The sequence below is a fragment of the Suncus etruscus genome, chromosome 16 (genome assembly GCF_024139225.1).
Source record: "Suncus etruscus isolate mSunEtr1 chromosome 16, mSunEtr1.pri.cur, whole genome shotgun sequence".
NCBI classification, from domain to species: domain Eukaryota; kingdom Metazoa; phylum Chordata; class Mammalia; order Eulipotyphla; family Soricidae; genus Suncus; species Suncus etruscus.
The window spans coordinates 43,639,746-43,664,460 of NC_064863.1; the positions used below are offsets into that span (position 1 = coordinate 43,639,746).

At 37.0% G+C, this 24,715-nt stretch overlaps 1 protein-coding gene and 1 non-coding gene across 3 annotated transcripts in view; one reads left to right on the plus strand and one right to left on the minus strand.

Annotated features, from left to right (window-relative positions):
• SCFD2 (sec1 family domain containing 2) overlaps positions 1-24,715 on the minus strand; it is a 413,047-nt gene that overhangs the window by 180,975 nt on the left and 207,357 nt on the right. The window lies entirely within an intron of this gene.
• LOC126032694 (small nucleolar RNA SNORA51) lies at positions 22,407-22,535 on the plus strand. Its single transcript, XR_007503917.1, has one exon. It is a non-coding gene; the product is annotated as a small nucleolar RNA SNORA51 (small nucleolar RNA).

The following is a 24,715-nucleotide window of genomic DNA, read 5'->3' on the forward strand; positions in this document are numbered from 1 at the left end:
GCAACTCATTTTCTACCTTGAGTAGTATTACAGTGGGTCATTGGTGTGGATCATTCAGAACAGGAAGCCGGGGACACTGAGTGGTGTTCTCCCAGGGTAAATTCACAGATATCTCATAGAAGGCTTTGGCAAGATGCTCAGTATGCACAGAGAAGCATAGAAAGTGGCTTTACTTTTAAGGCTCAAATTCAGTTGAAGGATTCACTAGGGAATCAAGAGAAGAGGTTGCCTGGTCCGAGTTAAAATAGTGGGCTTATTCTTGTTCACACAGTGCACAAAAGCTTTACTGATCTGCCCAGCAGTCCTCTGATAATCTCCCACCTTGAGATAAGAGATGCACATCCTCATTAACAAGGAGTCACTCTGAAGAAAAAGATCTTCATTGGAATGCATTTGAATTCACATTGAATGAATTTCTATTTTCGGCTCTCATTGCAATTCACTGTTGCTATCAGCCCACATAAGGCCAGCTATTTCAAAAGAAGCAGCAATATATCAAATTTCTCAGTGCTCTGCTGCAGAATCACTAGAGCCAGTGGAGAGTATTTTAATTTTACCTTCCATGTGGCCTTTTATTTTTAAAGCGAGGGCTCTAGGATATGAGAAAATTCTACCTCCTTATCCTCTTTCATATTACCATATTTTCTCCAAAATGGAAAACGTTTGAAACTTATTTCTTCCCCCACAGTAACAAAAGTAATATAATATGATATCATCAACAGCTATATGATACAAAGAGGAATACTCTAGAAAGTAAGTCATCTTTAATCCCATCATCCCTAAAATGAATGTCATTAAATGGTTGGATCATGAGCATATTATAAGCAATAGTTTCCTTGCTGGCATTTCAATATTTCTGTTTGTTCGTTTTGTTTTTGGGTCACATCCAGCAACGCTCAGGGGTTACTCCTGGCTCTACACCCAGAAATCACTCCTGGCAGGCTCAGGGGACCATATGGGATGCCGGGATTCGAACCACTGCCCTTCAGCGTCTAAGGCCCTACTGCTTCACTATCTCTCTGGCCCGGCATTTCAATATTTTAAAAACATATTCAACATACTTGTTTTGTAACTTTTAATAATCCTTTCATATCAATCAAGATTGATTTTTAGTGGTTACACAGTTAACTTTTTTTAATTCTTAAAAAAATCCTTAAATATTTTTATTTGACAATTAAATTATTGAGAATACTTTCCTGGATCCTATGGTTAGTGTTGACATCTGACTTTTATCTAATGAGGGAACTTTTAGTGGAGATTGCTTAAAATAAATAACCCCTTTATTTATAGCAACAAATTTTTGCATAAGCAAAAATTATGCACAATAAAAACAAAAATAAATCCATAAAAATGTCTAAAAAATGTTTACTCACTTAGAGTTGATCTTATCAGTTGCTTATTTTTGAAATAAATCAAATTATATTGTTTGACATTTTATGTGTTGCTTAACATGTGTTACTTAAAATGAGAGAAAAATTAAGGATCAGAGGATTTGTACAAAGCAAAAGCATTAAATGCAAAAATTCAATTAAACCAAGAAAGAGATTCCCTAGGCCTCATTAACTTGACATTAAATTAATTATAAAATCAAAGCCAATTAGTTCTCAAAAATTCCTGATCAGCATAAAGTGATGAAAGAATTAAAGACTGCAAATAAACTTTTATATTACTAAAAAATCTTTTAAGTAATACATCATAAGCAAGGAAAAAGGTACAATGTGGTAACATGATTGATTTAAGAGCTAAAATTAAAATAATTAAATGACATCTACATGGTCTTTATCCATAACAGCACCCAGATTAATGCTTATTGAATGGTTGTTTACATTCTCCTGTTCACAGCATAAAAGAAAATAACCCCCAATGAGCTTAACCCATATATTTACAAAGTAAAAGAACTCGTTTGGGGACTTTTTCCTTTTCCTGTTTCAAACATTACATTATAACATAAGACATTATAACGGATCCTCCTTACCTCAATTGTTCAACTTCTACTCCTCATATCTACAAATTCAGTTTTGGGGTTTGGGTTATTTTTTTTAGTAGTTGATTTTTTTGTGGGCTTTTTGTTTTGAAGGTTTGTTTGTTCGTTTTGATGTGTGTGCTTAGAACTTACTTCTGGCTCTGTGCTCCTGGAGGGGCTCAGGAGAACATAAGTGTTGCTGGGATTCAAACTGGGGTTGGCTCAATGCAAGGCAAGTGCCTAGCTTGCTGTACTATCTTTCTGGCCCTGGAATTCAGTCTTCAATATGAATTTGTTTAGATTGCAAATATAAATACTATCATTTGGTATTAGCCTTCCCCTGATTGATTTCACTTAACACAATGTCCTCAAGATCTATTGCAGACATACAAAATTCTCAAAGGGCTGGAACAACAGTACAGTAACTAACACATTTTCATTGCACAAAGCCAACTCCCAGCATCTTATATGATCCCCTAAGTAATACCAGGTAACTTCTGAGTGAAGAACCAGGAGTAACCCCTGAGCATTGCTGAGAGTGGCAAAAAAAAAAAAAAAAGGCAAATACAAACAAAAAATAAAAATTCTCCCGTGAGGCATACTGCCTCTTTGCTTAATGGAATCTCTGAAATAATGATTATAATTTCTTAGTTACCCTAGGTATAGCCATGTGACTCAGTTCTTGCCAATGAGATGAAAGCATAAGGTCATGTTCAACTTTTAGAAAATCTTTTTTTGTTTTGTTTTGTTTTGTTTTTGACTACAGCCAGTGTTGTGCAGGGTTAACTCCTGGCTTTGCACTTAGGAATCACTCCTGTTGGGCTGGGAGTACCATAGTAGATAAAGGGGATTGAACCCAGGTTGGCCACCTCCAAGGCAAATAAATGCCCTACCTTCTGTGCTCTCACTCCAGCCCCTAGAAAAGGGGAGGATCTTAAAGGTGAGGATCAAGGGCTTCTTCATCATCTCCTCACTTTATCTTTATTGCTGACTTGAATGCTGATATGACACAGAGTTTAAGTTGTCTCTTTAAGAAAAAAAAAAAAACAGGGGCCGGTGTGGTGGCGCTAGAGGTAAGGTGCCTGCCTTGCCAGCGCTAGCCTTGGATGGACCTCGGTTCGATCCCCCGGCGTCCCATATGGTTCCCCAATCCAAGAGCGACTTCTGAGCGCATAGGCAGGATTAACCCCTGAGTGTCAATGGGTGTGGCTCAAAAACAAAAACAAAAACAAAAAATCAGAGGTTTAGAAAATCAAAACAAGGGAATAGGAGATTGGAATGTCACAGATGATTAAACTGTCCAATCTATTATGGGTTATTTATCTCTGAATTTTAAATATTTGAGAGGTACAGAAACATATATTTTGTTAAACCATAATTATTTCGTGCTCTTTTACTCATAGCTGAAAGAACCCAATATTAATTGACATAGTTATAAACATAGACAGGCTTACATAGAGTTTTAGGGGAGGGTCTGTGGATCTCAAATTAAGACTATCATTTTAGGAAAAAAATCACTAAATGATTGCACTCTGTAATTAATATTTTTAAAGTTCACATTCATAATCTTTCATTATCTTCATAATTAGCCTGAGAAGAAAATACTGTTTTTAATCCTTTTAATTAATTAATTTATTTTTGGATTTTGGGCCACATTAAAGGGGTTACTCCTGGCTTTGAACTCAGAAATCACTCCTAGCAGGCTCTGTGGATCATATGGGATGCTGGGGTTGGCCACATGCAAGGTAAGTGCCCTATCTACTGTGCTATTATTCCGGTCCCTCATGTATAGTTTTAAAATAAAACAAAACAAAATAATCCATGCCCAAATCTGATTATAAAATAAACATGGAAGTACAAAATAGGAGGTGAAAGAAAAGAAAAGGAAAGAGAGAATGACTACATTCTCTGTGAATGAATGAGGGAAGTAGAAAGCTTGTCTAGAGTACAGGGGGTGGGGGAGGAGGGAGATTTGGGACATTGGTGATGGGAATGTTGCACTGGTTAAGGGGGGTGTTCTCTACATGACTGAAACCCAACTACAATCATATCTGTAACAAGGTGTTTAAATAAAGATATTAATAAAAAATTTAAAAAGAACAAAAAATGCCTGTTAAAAAGAAAGACTAGAGTATATTTCTTGCTTGAAGTTAGTAATAAAAGAGAAACTATAATGAAAGGGAATGATTTCATGTCCATATCCTTATCAACTGCAATGACTATAGTACATGTATAGAAATCTCCTGCCTCTGTTAAAAATAATTCCTAAAATTATGTAAGACTGTTAAATAAATATTATTTAAACATAAAAGCTATCTAAAAGGAGGGCCCAAGAGATAATACAGGGATTAAGGCACTTGCCTTGCATGTGGCTGACATATGATCAATCCCCAGCACCTCATACAGTCCTACAAATCTTGCTATGAATGTTCCCTGAGCACAAAGACAAGAGAAAGACCTGAACACAGCTGGATATGTCTGCCAACCATCTACTCTGATATGTGTGCATGCGGGCACACACACACACACACACACACACACACACACACACACACAGGGCAAAAACAAATCAAAACAAACAAAAAACCCAACTGTTTAAGAAGTGGAATTCTGGGGCCGGGTAGGTGGCGCTGGAGGTAAGGTGTCTGCCTTGCAAGCGCTAGCCAAGGAAGGACCGCGGTTCGATCCCCCGGCGTCCCATATGGTCCCCCCCAAGCCAGGGGCGATTTCTGAGCACATAGCCAGGAGTAACCCCTGAGCGTCAAATGGGTGTGGCCCAAAAACCAAAAAAAAAAAAAAAAAGAAGTGGAATTCTTTTCTCTATTCTCAAAAAACTAAATCAACTTTAGACTTCTTGAAGCTCTAAACTTATTTGGACACCAGATAGTAATAGAGACTGCACAACTATTTAAAATATGAAATGCAATCAACAATAACAATAAAAAATGATCAGGTTAATGTGTACCTCTCCTCCCTTTCCACTGTCCAGAGATCTTTGCTCAGAGTTGTATAACCCAAATGCAGGCCAGATCCAGTGTTTCTAGAACAACTTTTAAACTGAAGTTAATGGGACAAAAATCTCTTCTCTAGAGGGTAAATTGTTACAAGATGAGTCCAAGAACTCAGATGCTTAAAGGAAACCTCATGTGTAATAGATGATTATCTGCACATAAGATGAGGCCAAGACAAGAGGCAAAGATAGAATGTCCTGCCAGAAATTCAGACCTTGATTTTAGACCTTGAGACAATTTACAGTCAAGTTTATATTTTATTTAGTTCATTCACTTGTTTTGTTTCTTTATCATATACAAGTGAACCCAGTGCATTTTTAAACCTTTAACCAATAGTTTTAGAACTCTCTTAATCAAAATAACTACATATTTTTCACAATCTTTAATGACCTCTTTTTAATATTTTGCATCTTATTTATTTTTTGCTTATTTCTTTTGTTCAGAACAAATCATAGCCAATATTACGGGAGTGACACAGGCAGTGCTCAGGGAACCATATGCAAGACTAGGAACTGATCCTAGATTTGCTGTATGAAAAGCAAGCACCTTACCTTTAGCTCCTAACTTCTTTTAGCAAATAAATAGGTGGTAAATTTGTTTGCAGTTTGTCTAATAATCTCCAACTTCCCTTAATAAAAATTCACTCATTCTGGGGCTAAAGCGGTAACGCAAGCAGTAAGGCATCTGCCTTGCCCACACTAGATTAGGATGGATGGTGGCTAGATCCCCTGGCATCCCATATGGTCCCCCAAGCCAGGAGCAATTTCTGAGTGCATAGTCAGGAGGAAACCCTAAGCATCACCAGTGTGGCCCAAAAACAAAAACAAAAACAAAACAAAATTCACTCATTTTGCAACTTTTTTTTTTTTTCATTTTATTTTTTCTTTATTTAAACATCTTGATTACTCGGGGCCGGGCGGTGGCGCTGGAGATAAGGTGCCTGCCTTGCCTGCGCTAGCCTAGGACGGACCTCGGTTCGATCCCCCGGAGTCCCATATGGTCCCCCAAGAAGCCAGGAGCAACTTCTGAGCGCATAGCCAGGAGTAACCCCTGAGCGTCACAGGGTGTGGCCCCCCAAAAAAAATCTTGATTACATAAATGATTGTGATTAGGTTTCAGTCATGTAAAGAACACCCCCTTCACCAGTATTTTGCAACTATTTTATTTATGTTCTCTTTTAGGTTAAAGAATAAATCAAGGGATTAAAAGAGATAAAATCTGTAGTTCCAGGGCTGGAGTACAGTAGGTAGGGTCTTATTGCATATGGTCATCCCAGGTTTGATCCCTGGCATCTCATATGATACATTGAGTTCTGGCAGGAGTAATCATTGAGCACAGAATCAGAAATAAAGCCCTAGGCACATTCAAGTATGACTCCAAACAGTTTGGAGTTTTTTGATTTCTATTTTTGTATCCTCTTGATTCTTATTTGTGGTTCATTCAGCTTGATTCATGCTTTCTTTGAGTTCTATGAATATCCTCCATATTTCTTCTCTAAAGTCCTTTCCTTAGAGGCTAAATAAATGATTGGGACTTTTTGGGTCATCATAGTTGCCATCTTCATTCTCTCTGCATGATGTTGGCCTGTGTTGTTTCCCCATTGTCATGCTTGTAGTGTGGTGTTTTTTTCTTGTCATAGGGTTCATTGGCTAGGATATGGCTTAATGGCCTCACTCCTCTAGTGACTCCAAACAAACAAACAAACAAACAAACAAAAAACCCTCAAAAACCTCCTTTTCAAAAAAAATGCCTTTCATTTTCTATTATAGTTAGCAATCTCAATCTCACTATTGGCAAAATGTTACCCCCTGTTATTCATAAATTAGAATGGAATGCAATACTATTCAAATGATTGCCAAAATATGGTTGAACAAATATTGTCAAAAGAGAATTGATTTTGTATGAAATAATGCCATCAGTTTGAGATATTTATGAACTAAAATTGAAATCCAGCTAGAAACTTTTCTTGAAGCATTTTAATTCATAATGTTGAAAAATGCAGTTACAGCATTTCTACTCTGGGGACTCCAACCTATAGAAATAATAGTGCAATAACACAAAATCTATGCACAAGAATGCTCAGTTAGCATCATTTGCTAAATTAGTTCCCGAAAACACATGGAAGTAATTTGAGTACTTGTCAATAAGGGAAGAGTGTGGCCTAATCTGAGACATTGCTGAAAGAAGGTAATTTCTCTAACATCTGGCTGTGGCCATTAAAGAGAAGGGTCATGCCTCCCCTGCCCTGGATGCCCTATGACTGGCTAGGATGGGATGTGGAGGTGAACCATTCTAGACTGTGGGCGAAAGAAATACCCCAGCAATAGCACTGCAATGAATCAAAGCTGCCATCTAACCCTGACTGCTGTTGCCTGGACTGTTACCTGACAGAGAAATTTCTATGACAGTTTAAACACACTTTAGAAAAATAAAACTTACACCTCTATTAAGAAATAGACAGTAGAACATTTTGCAGCTACTTTTTAGAATGAATTATATCTGCATATATTTAGTGGGAAGTCCTTGGTGCATTTGATACTTAAATCAGTAGAACAAAATGATTATTTGGGGTGACAGAGGCATTCCAGGCTTTGTGTTCAGGGCCCACACCTGGCATGCTCAGAGACCACATGCAACACCGGGATTCGAAGCAGGGTCACAGCTTTAGCCACATGTTACACAGTACTTTAATCTTCGTACTATCTGTACTAAATTATATAAACTATACTATATATACTATAAACTATAAACCTTACTAAGTATTATGAACTTAGTAAGGATGTAGAATTTGAAAAGCAAGAGTGAATTAGTGCTTATAAATATTCATAAGACTACAGGAACAAAAAGGATGGAAAAACACCCATAGGACTGAAAGATCAGGGAATTTGTAGAAGGGGGTCACAAAAACCAATAATTAACCATATTACTTTTGATTATCTTATATTAGCTTTTGGTAATTAAAATTACCAGCTGCAGAATAGTCAAATATTAATTATATGTTAATTATCCACTGATATCTAAGTTAGATATCCACTAAAATCTCTATTGCTCCAAGTAGCAGAATTTAAAAAAATATTAGCGTTGGAAAAACTTCTGTGATCTTGCTCCAATCCACTTTGCTTTTAACTTTTTATTATGGGAAATTTCAAACCTATACAAAAGGAAAGAGAAGAGCATAATAAAATCCCTGACAAGGCTTCTCTAATTATAATGCACAGACAATCTTTTTCATCTCTATCCACCCTCCTTCAAAGTATTTTGAAGTAAATCCTAGTTATTATCTGATTTCATCCACAAAAACTCTTCATCACATTTCCTTAAAAGATAAGAACTTTTGGGGCCGGGGAGGTGGCGCTAGAGGTAAGGTGTCTGCCTTGCAAGCGCTAGCATAGGACGAACAGCAGTTCGATCCCCCGGCATCCCACATGGTCCCCCCAAGCCAGGGGCGATTTCTGAGCCCATAGCCAGGAGTAACCCCTGAGTGACAAACAGGTGTGGCCCCCCCCCCAAAAAAAAAAGAACTTTTAAAAATATAGACATACTATTGTCCCACTTTAAAAAAATGACAGTAATTTGTTGAAGAAGAAATCTACCACATTTACAGACGTAGTTGCTGACAAAACCATACTAAAAAAGACAGGGCCCCTTGAAGCTTTATTTCACTTGTTCATACCACTTGGATTATGAGTTAATATTAATAAAGTCCTCTTTATGAATCAATTGTGTGAAATTTACAATATGGATATATGTATTCTCATTTTCTTTTCAGAACCCTATGAGATTTTTTTTACAAGGTTACATGAAATATTGAAGGAAAACAGCTTAAGAACACAAATTACATGAGGCAGTTTATATAGAATATTTATCTCAGAATTTAGCAAAAAGTGCTCAATACATAGTGAACTTTTTTAGGTGACCCTAAAGCCAACGAATTCATAGGTTGGACTGAGTTAGTCAAATTCTTTTCCTGGGGAATTTGAAATTGGGATGCAATGATTAAGTTAGTGAGCTGCAGAGAAAAGAAGAGAAAGATCTTGTAAAGTGGAGCCAGAGAATTTTACATAGCAAACCAAAGCTCTTGTTGATTAAACTCTGGAGAAATGGAAACTAAGGGAGGAGGACTGCAGGCTGGTCTATAAGGAAGAATACAAGGAGAGTTACACAAAAATACAAGAAACTGAGTGAGATGAAAGGTTTTAGAAACTTGGCATAACATTTTCCAGCTTTCCTTTGATTCGATCCCCTTTTCACTGGTTTGAACCACTTTCTGATTCTTTTTTTTTTTTTGTTTTTGTTTTTTGTTTTTTGAGCCACACCCGGCAGTGCTCAGGTGTTACTCCTGGCTGTCTGCTCAGAAATAGCTCCTGGCAGGCACGGGGGACCATATGGGACACCGGGATTCGAACCAACCACCTTTGGTCCTGGATTGGCTGCTTGCAAGGCAAACGCTGCTGTGCTATCTCTCTGGGCCCCACTTTCTGATTCTTACTGCCAATGCAACACTTCCTCTGACTAGAAGCAATTCTATTCTAACCATTCTCTATCACTGTTTATTTGCTAGAACATGTAATATAGCATCTACATTGTAAGACATGCTCATAGAATGACTACTTTGGACTTAGGCTTCTCATCCTTTCTGCTAAATATTCAGATACAAAGCAAGGAAAGTTTACTTCTGTGGCAATCACATTCTTGCTTGGCAAGAATGTAATTGGGCTTTCTTTCACCCAATTAATGAGATGCAACAGCTCCAGCTGGATTTCCTTGTGATTGTCTGAGTACCACTACAGACAGAGGCACTTCTTTCTTCAAAGAACACACATAGACTAATCTTGGGTGAGATGACAAGGTGATAAAATTCCTAGGTACACTGATCTTTGGGCTGAAAACTTTGGGACATTCTAAGAGTGGGCAAGGGCAACCTCTGCCCACTACCCCACTGCCAGAAATTCTGACAGTCATAACTACACCACTACAGTCTCCAGTGTATAAATGGCTTTGCCTTATTGCTTCACGACCAATCTCAGAAGAGATGTCAAGCTGATGAAACTCCCAGGTACACTGATCTTTGGGCTGAATACTCTGGGGTTTAGAGGTGAGAGTGAGTAGACTTCCTGCATATACTGCCGGAAATCCAGCATTCACATACACTCTGCACCAGTCTAAATATAACTGGCCTAGCTTTAGAGCTTCATGCCTAATTTCAAGAGACACCAAGCCAAAAAAATTTCTCATTCTATAGTTCCTGAAGTATACAGCTGCATATGTGACACCTCCAAATTCTATAATACTTACAGCCCAGTAGGAGTACAACTATTTAGATGGGAAAGTAGCATGGAAACCAGCTAAGCTCAATTACTAAATAAAAGAATACATAAAGAAGGGCCAACTAGCACCAAACAATTCAGTAAATACTAAGACAATTACTTTAGTAACATTCTGAGCTATAACAATTTTGAAAATTTGGGGCCAGAGCACAGCACAGTGGGTAGGACATTTGCCTTGTACGTGGCTGACCTGGATTTGATAGCCATCATCCCGTAATAGCCCTCCCACTCCCGAGCTTGCAAGGAGTGATTTTTGAGTGCAGAGCCAGGAATAACCTCTAAGAGTCACAAAATGTAGCCCAAAAACCAAAACCAAACCAAGCCAAAACAAACAACAAAAAAGAAAAAAACAATTTTCAAAATTTTTCTTTTACTTAATTATTTTTTATAATCCCATTTGACATTTTATTGTTATCAGTATAAAATAACTTATTTTGTGCCTGCTTGGGGTGGGAGAAGACTTGGACAGTGGCTGGGACACTTTGGGCAAGAGTGGAGGGAAGGTCACAATGCTGGTGGGATTAATGTTGGAACCTTGAATGCCAAAAATAACTGCATTCAGAGCAACTTTGTAAATCACTGTTTAAATTAAGTTGGGGGAAAATTTTAAAATTCCCATCTAGTACAAAATCAAAGAACTGCCCCCCAAACAAAAAATACATGTGAATAACATTTCAAATATGGTTATACTTTCCCTATATTTATTGATCCTCATCATCTATGAAATAGTTTTTTCTGTTTATTATATTCACTTTTAGTTTGTGCCACACATGGCTATGCCTAGGACTTACTTACTCCTTGCTTCAAACTCAGGGGTCACTCCTGGTGGAGTTCAGGGGACCTTATGGGGGCCAGGAGCAAAACTGGGTTGGACACACGCAATGAAGTACTCTACATGCTGTACTATCTCCCGAGCCTCTACTATGTATTCTTAACATATGTGGAGTTATTTCTTAAACTTTTGTAAAGAAATTGCCTCTATTGACTCTTAAAATAGTTTGATATTTATTTTCAAGTACTAACAATCTGAATTTAGATGCAGGGGGAATTCTACCTACATCACATGCATTTAGTGCTTCTATTTTTGTACAGCTGACTTCCTTACACAGGGACACACCTGCACAAGACAAAAGTATGTTATTTGTTGCTCAGGAAAATATACATAACTTTTATTATTTAAAAAATTTTGGGGGGATTTTGGGCCACCCCAGTGATGTTCAGAGGTTACACCTGGCTCTTTGATCAGAAATAACTCTAGGCAGGCTCATGGACCATATGGGATGCTGGAGCTCGAACCCGGGTTGGCTGCATGCAAAACAAATGCCCTACCTGCTGTGGTATCACTCAGGCCCCAATACGCAAAACTCTGAAAAGGATTCATTTTCTTTTACTTGTATAAAGCTAATTGTATGGCTCTCGTATAGTTCATCATCAAACCTATACTTTACCTATGCCATCTGAATGAGGTGAGCATACCAGGCATATAAAACCCTGCTTACCCCCTAGGAGTTGGACTGTTCCTCTGAAAATGAAATCAAGATGCTAAAAAGGCAGAAGATATTATTTTTCTGTCATGAGATTGTGGACCTCAGAGGTCAAAATAACATATATGTGCAGGGATTATTTGTGTTCCTCTGCAAAAATTTAGAAAATTAAAATAAACACATAAATAAAATAAAATTTAAAAAAGCCATTTTGTGGCAAAAGATTTAATTTTGAAATGGGGGCAAATAAAATATGAGTTTAAAAAGGATTTTTCACCTTAGTCTTCTAGTTCATGCATTACAAGAAAAAAAATTGTCACAATTCTTTTTATTTGAACCTTTGGGTTGATCCTTCCCCTCCCATTTAATCCTTTCTAAAGAAATATCTTTTCTACAAAAAAAAAATTCAGTTATTTTCTTTTGTCTTAAAAAAATCCAATGTTATAAAGTAGGTGTACTCTATAGCATCAAGGATGATGAAAACCATACCCTTAAACAGGAAGTTCAAAAGACAGAACGGCAGGCAAGAGCCAGCCCATCTGTGAGGGATGCATGTTACCGTCCTTGGAGGGCCAGAACCACTGACAAGCACACACCATTATTTATGAGACGCCTCTGAAGCTCAGCCCTGATCAGTCTAGGCTTAAGCCATGGCTGGGCTCCGAGACCAGCTAATACCTGGCTGGTGCTCAGTCCTCCTAACTGTCAGGAGCCGAGGTGCTTGTGAAATAGGAAGAGAAAAATGGGGTGGAACCAACCAAGGCATGGCAAAGAAAGTCATTTTAAAAGCTGGGAAAAGAAAAAAAATGTCCCACCAGCTCTCAACATTTAAGTCTGACTCTCTCTCTACCAAACACTGATGGCACTTTGAATAGAGACAAATGAGAGCTCTCTGCAGCTTTTCTCTGTGCTGGACCAGAGTAGGTAGCTACACTATCAGTTTAATCCCACGGGGCTTCCCCTCCCCCAGTTGACTTTTTCTGTTGTTTTAAAACAAATGATTTCTTCATTCAGCAGCAGAATAGAACCTGAAGCCAAAAGTGTTAGTAATTACCCTCATGGACGTACACTGGAAGACACTATATAAGTTGCTCGTGTCAGTAAAATAATCTAAAAATAAAATTCAGCTTTATGTAAGGTGTATATCATCCTAGTACCAATAATGGAGCTTGTTGTGTTTTCTTTATTACTATATTGAGCTTACAGTATTTTCTTTCCAAAAGGAAAACCTAACCCTGTCTTCATTCTTTTGAAGAAATGTAGTATTTAAGAAACATGTACTGTAGAATCCACATGTAATTGATCTACATGTGATCACATTTAATTTTAAGATCACACAGTGTGAGAGTAAACAATAATAACATAAAAATAATTTTTTCACATGTAGCTATTTCAATATTACACAAATGCTATAGAATCTTTATTCATATGTTTAAGTGCTTCATTTAAACCTGTTAGACCTGTGTTAAACTTGTGTTTAGCAAGTTATATTTCAATTATATATATCTATAGATATAGATATAGATATAGATATATTTTGGTTATTCGTCCACACCCGTTTGATGCTCAGGGGTTACTCCTGGCTAAGTGCTCAGAAATTGCCCCTGGCTTGGGGGGACCATATGGGGCGCCGGGGGATCGAACTGCGATCCTTCCTTGGCTAGCGCTTGCAAGGCAGACACCTTACCTCTAGCACCACCTCGCTGGCCCCTCAATTTTATATTTTAATTTCTGAGTTTCACTTCTCTCTTCATATTCACAAGCTTTCTGAGCAAATCATTACAAACTTCAGTCTTTATCTTATTTTGACAGATTGTTATAGTTTGGGTCTCTTGATTCTATTGTTGTTGACTTTGTCTTGGATATTTATTTCTGTCCTTTTTTATATCCACCATTTGGAGATCATTTGGACCCTGGCCCCATCCTTTCTTTTTTTTCTCCCTTCATAATTTTATAGAAAAATGCTGAAACATGAGGTAAAACAAAGTAATTTGTGTTCTATGAAAAAGGCAGGAGCCCTTCTCTAAAAGGTAAAGGGGGTGGCAGTTTTTTGTATAAGTGCAGCAAAAGTTGTGAAATAAAACTAAAAAATCAGGGTGGCCTAAAAATCAGGGTGTCCCTATCCATGAAACATCCTTCTATAAGATCAACTACAGGCTCTGGACATATTAAGTTGTCTTTCTTCATGGTCCCAAGAAAAGTTCTCCTCAATCACGGCTGTCATAGTCAGGCTTCATTTGCCAGGAGGCAAAGAGTGGTGGAATAAGATGCACTCTGGGAACAATGGCAGAGGAAGGTCAACACTGGTGGTGGGATTGGTCTTGATTTATTAATGTCTGAATCCAACTATGAAGGACTTTGCAAATCACAATAGTTTCAATAAAATAAAATTAAAGAGAGAGAGACACACACAGAGAGAGAGACAGAGAGAGAGAGAGAGAGAGAGAGAGAGAGAGAGAGAGAGAGAGAGAGAGAGAGAGAGAGAAATCACTCTTCGCAGGCTCAGGGGACCATATGGGATGCCAAGGATAAAACCTGCTTTGGCCATGTGCAAGGCAAATGCCCTATTCTCTCTGCTATCATCCTGGCCCTATGAAATGCTTTAATTCTCCCTTTTTTGGGCTTTATCCCAGAACAAAGTGAGCAGATGACAATTCCTGGCAGATGGAGCATCATGAGATCAAGGTCCCACCACTTGGTCAGTTTTTTTCTAAATCCTTCACATGGTTCCTAGGAAGTAATTATTTAAAACTAGAGGAACTTTTGGGGTAGGAGAACATGCACCTGCCTGTGCACAGGGAACAATTAGGGCAGACTTGGAGGAACACATGGAGTGCCAGGATAGAACTAGAATTGGTGGCTTGCAAAGCAAGCCAGTACTATTGCTTTGGCCCCCTAATGAGCTTTTTAACAATAAAACCCAAACTGAAGAGATTATTTAAAGTACCAAATTATTAACACTGTATAGTCCCTGGCACAGTAATTTTAAGACTTACAAAATGCTTGCATTGCACTCTACAGCCTGGACTTAAGATTCAATTAAATTTTCTTTTCTTTTCTTTTTTTTTTTTTTTTTGGTTTTTGGGCCACACCCATTTGACGCTCAGGAGTTACTCCTGGCTATGCGCTCAGAAATCGCCCCTGGCTTGGGGGGACCATATGGGACGCCGGGGGATCGAACTGTGGTCCGTCCTATGCTAGCGCTTGCAAGGCAGACACCTTACCTCTAGCGCCACCTTCCCGGCCCCTCAATTCAATTTTCAACAGAGGATGGCAGTCATTTTTTCCATTACAAATCACCCGGAGAGATAGCACAGCAGCGTTTGCCTTGCAAGCAGCTGATCCAGGACCTAAGGTGGTTGGTTCAAATCCCGGCATCCCAAATGGCCCTCCGAGCCTGCCAGGAGCTATTTCTAAGCAGATAGCCAGCAGTAACCCCTGAGCACCACTGGGTGTGGCTCAAAAAAACAAAAAACAAACAAACAAACAAAAAGCCCCAAATCATCATTGAATGAAGACATAAGGGGATACTTGTGGGCTATATGGCATAGACAAATAACTTATCTGTGCTATTAAGAACACATATTAAAGACGTAAATGTATAGGTATACATTATAATAAATATATATTGAAGAAATTCTGATTTTCCTTCTAGGATATTATAGTTATACAAAATATACAGATGGTTTGGATCAATATATTTCTTTAAATATAATGCCAGCAAAGCTTTGCCTTTGAAAAAGATATGTCAAATGGAATCAAGTGTTCTAATAATGAAATGTCACACCCCACTATCTACTTAACAACAGCTTCTTCACATCAGCATGTTCTTAGTTTTTCACCTCACATTTATAATTTTAACAATAAAACAATCATTCCAGGGGGCCAGAGAGATAGCGTGGAGGTAAGACATTTGCCTTTCATGCAGGTCATCGGTTCGAATCCCGGTGTCCCATATGGTCCCCCGTGCCTGCCAGGAGCAATTTCTGAGCATGGAGCCAGGAGTAACCCCTGAGCACTGCTGGGTGTGACCGAAAAAAACCACAAAATAAATAAATAAATAAAACAATCACTTCTTAAACTATTGATAAGCAATATCCTCCCAGCTTTCACATAGGAATCTAAACCTTTTGTCTCCAATGACCATGAAGAAGAAACTTGGGCAAAATTTTAATTCTGCTTTTATTAGCGGAATTACATAATATTATTAAAATGCTACATTAATTTTTGTAACATTAATTTTTAAAATAAATTACTATCTATAATAGAAATACTAAAAACGTCATACCCAAGCTTCAAATAATAATATCCGATGTAGAAATAGGATGTTTAAAATACAAAATTATTTCAAGTTTCTACCTATTCCCTTCAGTGACCCAACTTAACAGAAAGAAATGAGGAAATGGGAAACCATAAAGAAAAGAAGGTGGAAAATCATTTAAGTAGGCCTAATGCCAAAGACAGAAAGGGAGTGTGGGAAGTCTTCATTTAACCAAGGAGAACTATTTTTATGCAATTGGGGGATATGTCAACAATGGGTTTAAAGTCTCAAAATAAACATACCACTGGGGTGCACTGGTAATGATATTTTAATATAAATAGCCCTTAAGGGAATAAGAAAGTTAGTCTTGTTTGGTTAACTGTCCTAGAAAGGCACTGAAAGCAAACCTACACATTACAGCTACCATATTTCATCGAATCCAACACAAGGTAACTTTAAGAAACAATTTAAAGATGTTAAAATTTGAGGAAAAAATATACTCTCAAAATTTCTGAAATACGTATTGTAATAACTACAGTTTACAGGGTTACCTATTTTGGTTATTAAGAACTACAACCTAGCTCTAAGTGCTCTATATCTGTATGTACATGGTTAAATCTATACAACCACACTTGAATCAGAATTTTAGGCAAATATCTTAGTGTGGAAGTTAATTAACAAAATCGAGTGAGTCTCCTATATAATTTCACCCTTATATTTTGGGAGAAATACTTGTTATAAGCAACTTTTGTTTGGTTTGGTTTGGTTTTGGGTTTGCTCAGGGCTTATTCCTGGCTCTGTGCTCATGAATCAACCTTGAAGGGATTAAGGGACCACATAGAGTGCTGGGGATCAAACCCACTTTGGTCATATGCAAGACAAGTGCCCTACCCATTGTACTCTCTTTAGCCCATAAAAAACTTTTAAATAGGGTCTCAAGTGGAGAATTACAGCCTTAGATGATTATTATGGCTCCCTATCAAGATTATTCTTTTGAGGTGTAGGTATACCTGGCAGGCTCAGAACCTACTCCTGGTTCTATGCTCAGGGGTTACTATTGGTATGCATATGAAATAATGCAGTTTTGAGGATCAAATCTTGGCCTCCTAGGTGCAAAAGCATGCAGTCAGTCAGTCCAAAATGATTCTTAATTTGTTCACTGATTTTGTATGTTTTCCCTGTTGATAGTTAAACACTGAGACAGTTCACAGAAAACTTCCGTTCACCATTTTAAAACATGCAATTTAGTAGAGTTTAGTGTATTTACAAGGTTGTGCAATCATCATCACTATCTAATTCCAAAACATTTTCATCACCCCATAAAACAACCCAGGCACATTAGCCATCATTCTCTATCTTCTTCCATCCTCATTCCCTTTCTCCCAGCCCCTGGCAACCACAAATTCATTTTCTGTCTCTATAGAGTTGTTTATTCCAGATATGTCATTTAAATGGAATCATGTCATACGTGGCCTTTTATGACTGCTTTCTTCCATTTAGCATGATGTATTTAAGATTTATCCAAGCTGCAACATGAATCAATACTTAATCTGTTTTTATGACTAAATAACATCCCCTATTTTGTAGAACAATTGATCAGCTGATAAACACTAGCACTGTTTCTACTTAGAGGCATTATGAGTAATATTATAATGAACATTCAAATACAAGTTTTCATCAAAATATTTGTCATATACTATTGTGGAATGGCTAGATAATACATAACTTTATACTTACTGTGAAGCTGCAAAAAATTCCCATTTCTTCACATTCTTACCAACAATTCTTATTATACTTTTTCAAATATAGTCATTCTCATTCACATAAAGTGGCATTTCATTGTAGTGCTCCCGTTCCCCCCATTTTCTGCATACAAGCCATGCACTTTATAACTGAAACACATTCCTGGTTCACTGTAGCTTTGATTTGCATTTACATAATGGATAATGAAGCTGAGTGGTTTTTTTTCTCATATGCTCACTAGACATCATTTTGCAAAAACATTTATAAAAATTCTTTGTATATTTTAGGTGGGCTATATTTTTACTGATAAAAATTTTTGGAACAATGTTTTTGTTTTAGTTTTTGTGCTATACTGGGAGGTGCTTAATGGTTAGTTGCTTTGGCCCTGTAGTCAGGGATCACTGCTGGAGGGCATAAATGCTAAGAATAGCACCCAGGGGCCGGGCAGTGGCGCTGGAGGTAAGGTGCCTGCCTTGCCTGCGCTAGCCTAGGACGGACCGCGGTTCGATCCCCCAGTGTCCCATATGGTCCCCCAAGAAGCCAGGAGCAACTTCTGAGCGCATAGCCAGGAGTAACCCCTGAGCCTCACAGGGTGTGGCCCAAAAAAAAAAAAACAAAAAATAAAAAACAAAAAGAATAGCACCCAATAGATCCACGTACAAGCCATGCATCCTACCCACTGTACTTTCTCTCTCTCACACAAAAATGTTTTTAACTGTGATGAACTGTGCTGATTTAGGCAATTAGGATATATATCTGACTGGATTCTTGGCTTAATATATTTCTCTAATTAATTATATAGTTACAAAAGAAAATATATGTGAAGTGGAGAAAGTAAAAGCTGTATAGTCAGGCACTAAAATAATTTTTTATCATGAGACTCAATAAAGCAACTGTATTTCTATATAAGATAAAATTTCATGACTAGATGTAAAAATAAATATAAAACAACATGACTGTCAATAGAATTAAGTATAAATCCTAGATGTCCCATTCTGCTTATAGAATCTCTATTTTTTTAATGTTTTGGAATCCATTTCTGGACTTAATATTATAATTCCCAGAACATCTTTGCTTGGCATCATTTCTAAAGATGCAGAGTTATACAAATACATTTCCCCTGCGACATTTCAGAACATGCTCAGTCATTAAAAGAAAATTAATTTTAAAGATATTTGTCCAATACATATGATGTATGTGCTTCTTCTACACAACTATACAATAACCAGAACTTTACTTTGGTAATAACAAAATATGCTATGGTGGCGTCCAAGCACTGTATAGTTTTGCAATGGAAAACAAGCTGAAGAAGCTTTGAAGATTTGTCAGCAACTGCAATGTCTGGGTGGCAAGTGGGATTTCACGAGGCCCCAGGGACATTGCAAAAGCCCCTTCCCAGCCATCTGTTGCTTTGTCTCTGCAACCTCACTGGAATTCAGTCAAAAGGGGATAACAAGTGAAAACTATTTTGGCAACAAGACAAAAAAAATGAGAAACCGAAAACAAACAGATTTTCTGCAGGATTCAAATCATATGTGGCAACATTGTTTAGAAAATGCACATGCTAAAGTCACGGAAAATGCCAGAGAGAGAATAAAGAAAGCAAGAAAGGTCCTTTCTGAGAAGCAACTGTGTATTTAACTGCATTTCCTCTTAAGACAGAAGCTTCTTGAAAGCAGATCCTCAATACTTCCACTCCAATTCCTGGAATCCTAGTTCTGACTAAATACAATTGTTAAGAGAAAACTATAAAAATAAATCATTTGATCCAGAGAGGAAAGAAAGAACTGAATAAAAAATACTTAGAATGTGATCTAGAATGGGAAAAATACTGAACGTAAAAGTGATCTTCAATAGAATGAGGTCTTCTAGTGTGCAGTCTTCAATAGCCATTCATAAATATTAATTGAAAAGTTATTCAATAAATATTTGTGAAGAATCTTTCACGGGTCTGGTCTTACTGAACATACAGTCTTAAACAAGACAGACAAATTCCTGACTTTGTGTGAACCTTACAATGACAAGGTAACAGCATAAAACACTAAACTACTGTGCTAAAAACGATATTCAGAGCTTCATGTCTATCTCCTTTCATCTTTATATCAATCCTGTCAATGAGCAATAGTGTTAGTCCCATTTTACAGATAAGACCATTGTGGTTAAGAGATTTGCCTAGTTCCAGGAATCAGTGACTCAATACAGATCTGTAACCACTAAGCCTCACTTTCATAGCTGCAACTCCATCACAGACTCATATAGTGACTACAGAGCTGTGATCTTAGAAATACTGTTCTAAGGCTTAATTTTGGATGGCAATTATACAAATAAATGTGAACTTATTTTATCTTAGATGACACCATTATAATTGATCATAATAATAAAGTCTTGAGACTTAAAAAGTTCAAATTCATAGACTGAAAAAAAAGAAAAATGATGTCTCTCTAGTTGTTGAAAGTAGAGAGTAAGGTGGCATAAAGTTAAAAGAGATGCTGCTAATTGGAGGTAACAATGCTGTGAATTTTACTGACAGGAGAGAGTTTGTCTCCCTTAGAGATTACAAAAATTGATCCATTGTAGGGAAAAAGAGGGAAATAGATAAAAGAAGAAATCTGGCAGATACTAGTAGATATGTAAATCCTATAGAGATTGAAAATGGGAAAATTTATTCAAATATGTATTATTGTATGGTCATTCAGTGACTCAGACTCTGGAAAATGTATTTCAATAATTTTCAAGGACATTTACATAAATATGATTGCTGAATAATTATGACATTTTACTCAATAAAACATCAATTTAGTTCAATTTCCAATAGTTCAAACTTAGAACATCTTGAGTACTCCTGGCTATAACTTCCATTAAAACTATTAAGGAGGGTTAGGAAAATAGTATAGTAGATGTGAAGATAACCTTGTACATGGTCAATCCAATTTTGATCCCCAGCAATAATCTCTGAACACAGAGCCAGGTGTAAGCTCTGAGAACAGCTGGGTATGCTATAATCCAGGAGGATATACCTGCGAGAAAAGATGTACTCTGAAGCATTTGGCTATGGAATCAGACTTTTTAATTCATCACAGTAATATCACTATTTTACTTTAGAACATAAAAATTATATTCTTTTTTCAATTATAATAACTTTTAACATGATCCCTTTAGTGAATGCTTTGCAAGAGGGAGGTCTAAGTTTTTCCCTAGCATGGCATGGTCCCCTGCATATTGCTGAGATTTACCTCTGAGCACTAAGCATGAATTCTCCTAGATATGACTACAGTAAATTACTATTATTATTGTTATTATTATTTTGCTAGGAAATAAAAATTCTCAGAAGACAAAATGACTATAAAGAATCCAAAGTCAAATTCTATGTTTCTCTAAAAAAAAAAATCCATTATCTCTACAGATTTTTAGGTAAGAGTGGCTAAAAAGGAAACACCAAAATTATAATAGAATTTTATTTCCAATGAGACCATAATTAATAAAACAAAATTGTTTTTAAATTTATCTTGAAAAATACTTAAATTATGACAGAATTTTATATATGCAAAATAATTCTAATAAATTTTAACTAAGTTAGAAATTTCCACATGATGTATTATGAAAATTACAGTCCATATGTGTGCTTCATTTCATCCAGCAAATATTTACAGAACACAAGATGTCAGGCTTTCTGGAAGAGACAGAATGACTAATTCCAGCCATTGATAAATTTCATTGCAATGTGTCTGACAAAAAATAATAGTACAACACACAATAAAAGTCCCCCCTTATAAATCATCTTAGAAATTATATGCTCTTATATTTCTGCAGAAATGTAAAAAATGTTTGACCATTTCTTTAAAAGCAAAATATATTTACTGTACAATCAAGAAATTTTACTCTCAGGCATCTACCCTAAAATATAAAAATCTACACCCATACAAAAAAACTGTAATTAGATGTTCATAGCAGCTTTATTTTTAATAGGTACACATAAACCATGAGATAATACCCAGAAAAGAAACTATTGATACAAGCATTGATTTAGATCTCAGGTACACTGAATAATAAAAGCCAATCATAAGGTTTTTTATTATATGATTCCTCTTAGGTAAATTCTAAATTTGTTTTTGTATATTCTTTGTTTGGTAAATTCTAAATTTTGTTTTTGTATATTCTTTGTTTGGTAAATTCTAAATTCTTTGTTAGGTAAATTCTAAATTTGTTTTTGTATATTCTTTGTTTGGCTCTGGTTCAGAGATCAGGCCTGGCCGTAGTACCATTAGGGGCCATAAGCTTTGCCAGGAATCAAAACCAGAGTTGTCTGCATGCCAGTCAAACAGCTTCCCCCCTGTACTATCTCTCCAGCTCCTATTTCCTATTTTTTTTAAATATTTATTGTTACACTACTTTTATTTCTAAAAGAGAAGTTACAAAAGTTACAAGTAGAAAGCCTGTCTAGAGTACAGGCCGGTGTGGGGTGGGGAGAAAGGACACTTGGGATATTGGTGATGGGAATGTTGCACTGGTGAAGGGTTATATATATACACACACATATATTCATATACATATGTATATATGTATGTACATATACATATATATAAATCAAAAAAAAAAAGAAAAGAAAATAAAAAATAAGGCCTCCCAATGCTTACTACAGGCTGTGTTCTTAACACTGTATAGAAAGAGGAGGTACAGTAAATGCACCCCATATACACCTCAACCCAGGCCCTTTGCCTGGTCTGTATTGTGAGTGGAGGGACAAAAAAATAAAAGTTACATATGGAGGGGCCGGGCGGTGGCGCTAAAGGTAAGGTGCCTGCCTTGCCTGCGCTAGCCTCGGACGGACCGAGGTTCGATCCCCCGGCGTCCCATATGGTCCCCCAAGCCAGGAGCGACTTCTGAGCGCATAGCCAGGAGTAACCCCTGAGCGTCACCGGGTGTGGCCCAAAAACCAAAAAAAAAAAAAAAAAAAAAAAAAGTTACATATGGAAAGAAAGAATCAAAGCACAAAGAAATGCAACTATGACCTCTTGCACAAACATCTAATAAAAAAGATTTGTGTTTAAGGGATAGGGTAGGGAATCATAGAGCCAGATATAGGGCTTACGTAATAGCAATTTATTTCCACAGTTGCAAGGAAAAATAATAAGAAAATATAGAAAAGTATGAAGCAAGAGAACTTGGTCAAAGTATGTAAGAAAGCTTGTGAAAGGAGAGTAGAACTAAGAGGAAAAACCATAGCAGGGAGCTGATGCCATAGTTTTGACCCAGAAAAATCTTTGCAGAAACCAAAGCTATAGCTTACAACAACACAGCCTCATATCTGCAAGAAGGGATGAAGATATGTACTGATACCTCAGATCTATGTTAATACTGGGAAGGAAAGAACATACAACAAAAAAGCAAAAGTCTGAGCTGAATATGCTCATAGAAACAGGCCACATACCCAGAGAATGAGAAAGAGTCCCAGAGTACAGAGTTTAAGATCCCAAGCAGACAGGACCGAGAATAGGCCTTTAGAAACAAATCCACGCAGTACCTTATGTGTATGTAACATTCTTGAAGTGACAAAATTATAGATGGAAAACAGACTAATAGTTAACATACAATAGGAAAAATAAGTGAAAATAGAGTATATGCACAATTACAAATAAAGAATATAGGAGGGGGACTTAAGCAAAGAAAATGAAACAGAGGGCCCATCGAAGGAAGGAGTGTAGCAATTTTATAGAATTTGGTCAGAAATTTGCTCTGAAAGAATGACAGTATCTCAGGAATCCAGAACTGAACAGCAAGTCCCCAAACCATGCAGGCTCTGGTGTCTGGGAATCTGCATTCTAACAAGGCCAAGAACAGCAGGAGGAAAGAGAAGCAGGAGATACTGTTTGAGAAGAGAGGAGGGCAGGTCATGAAGTAACTTGCAGGACACAGCATTGATGATGGCCTTTTTTGCAGACAGACCATCATGAGAAAGTCAGTGAATGGTCTAATGTGGGGTACATAAACAGGTGCTCAGCATATCACTGTGCAAGAGATGGCATGCTCTGACTTTTGTTCTAAGGAGGCATCCTAGGAATGGAGAAGGTAATATACCAAGGCAAGTTTGTGAAGAAAAGTATTGATTTTTAGCATAAGTTGGTATAATTTTTATTGAGAGTAAGTTGGCAATATTTGTTAAAATCACCAAAGTGTGTAACTTTTAGTGCATAGATTTTACCTGGAAGAGTATGTCCCAGTATGTTTCACATACATGTGTAAATAATAGCCACCTGTGTGAAATAATGCATCAGGCATGCTTTTGCATAATAGCAAATTAGAATAATGTAAATACTCAAAAGAATGTAAATTAGATAAGTTATGGAACAGTCATCCATAGAACAATAAATATGCATTCATATAGGCTGAATACAACAAAAATTAATTTGGAACAGCTTTGAGGATTATATATCTATATCTTTCTATATATAAATATAGATATCTATAAGTTTAAAAAAAAGCAGTAAGTCACAGAGACTAATGCTGTTACAATATTTCCACCACCAGGTCCCCATTCTGGCCTCCCCTAACCTTGGCAATCTTGGTTTTGTAGACAAATTCTCAGCTGCCTTTGGCTGTTTGTTATTCCCCCACTATGCTTTTTTGTATATACCACCTATGGGAGATTATTCTGTGTCTGTCCCTCTTCTGAGTGACTTCATGCAGCATGATACTTTCCAGATCCATCCACATGGCAGAAAATTGCATGACATTGTCAGACAGTTTTTTTTCCTTAAAATTCCATCTCCAAACTGCAAGAGAATTCCCAGGGCACACCTTCTCTCTTAAACTGCTGCCAATCTAGTGCAGGATTTTTCACTCCTCATTTAAATTCTTTTCAAAACCTCACAACGATTACTTCCCAGCCATTATTCATGCTCCTGCCCTTGCTCCCCAGCTCAGTGTTT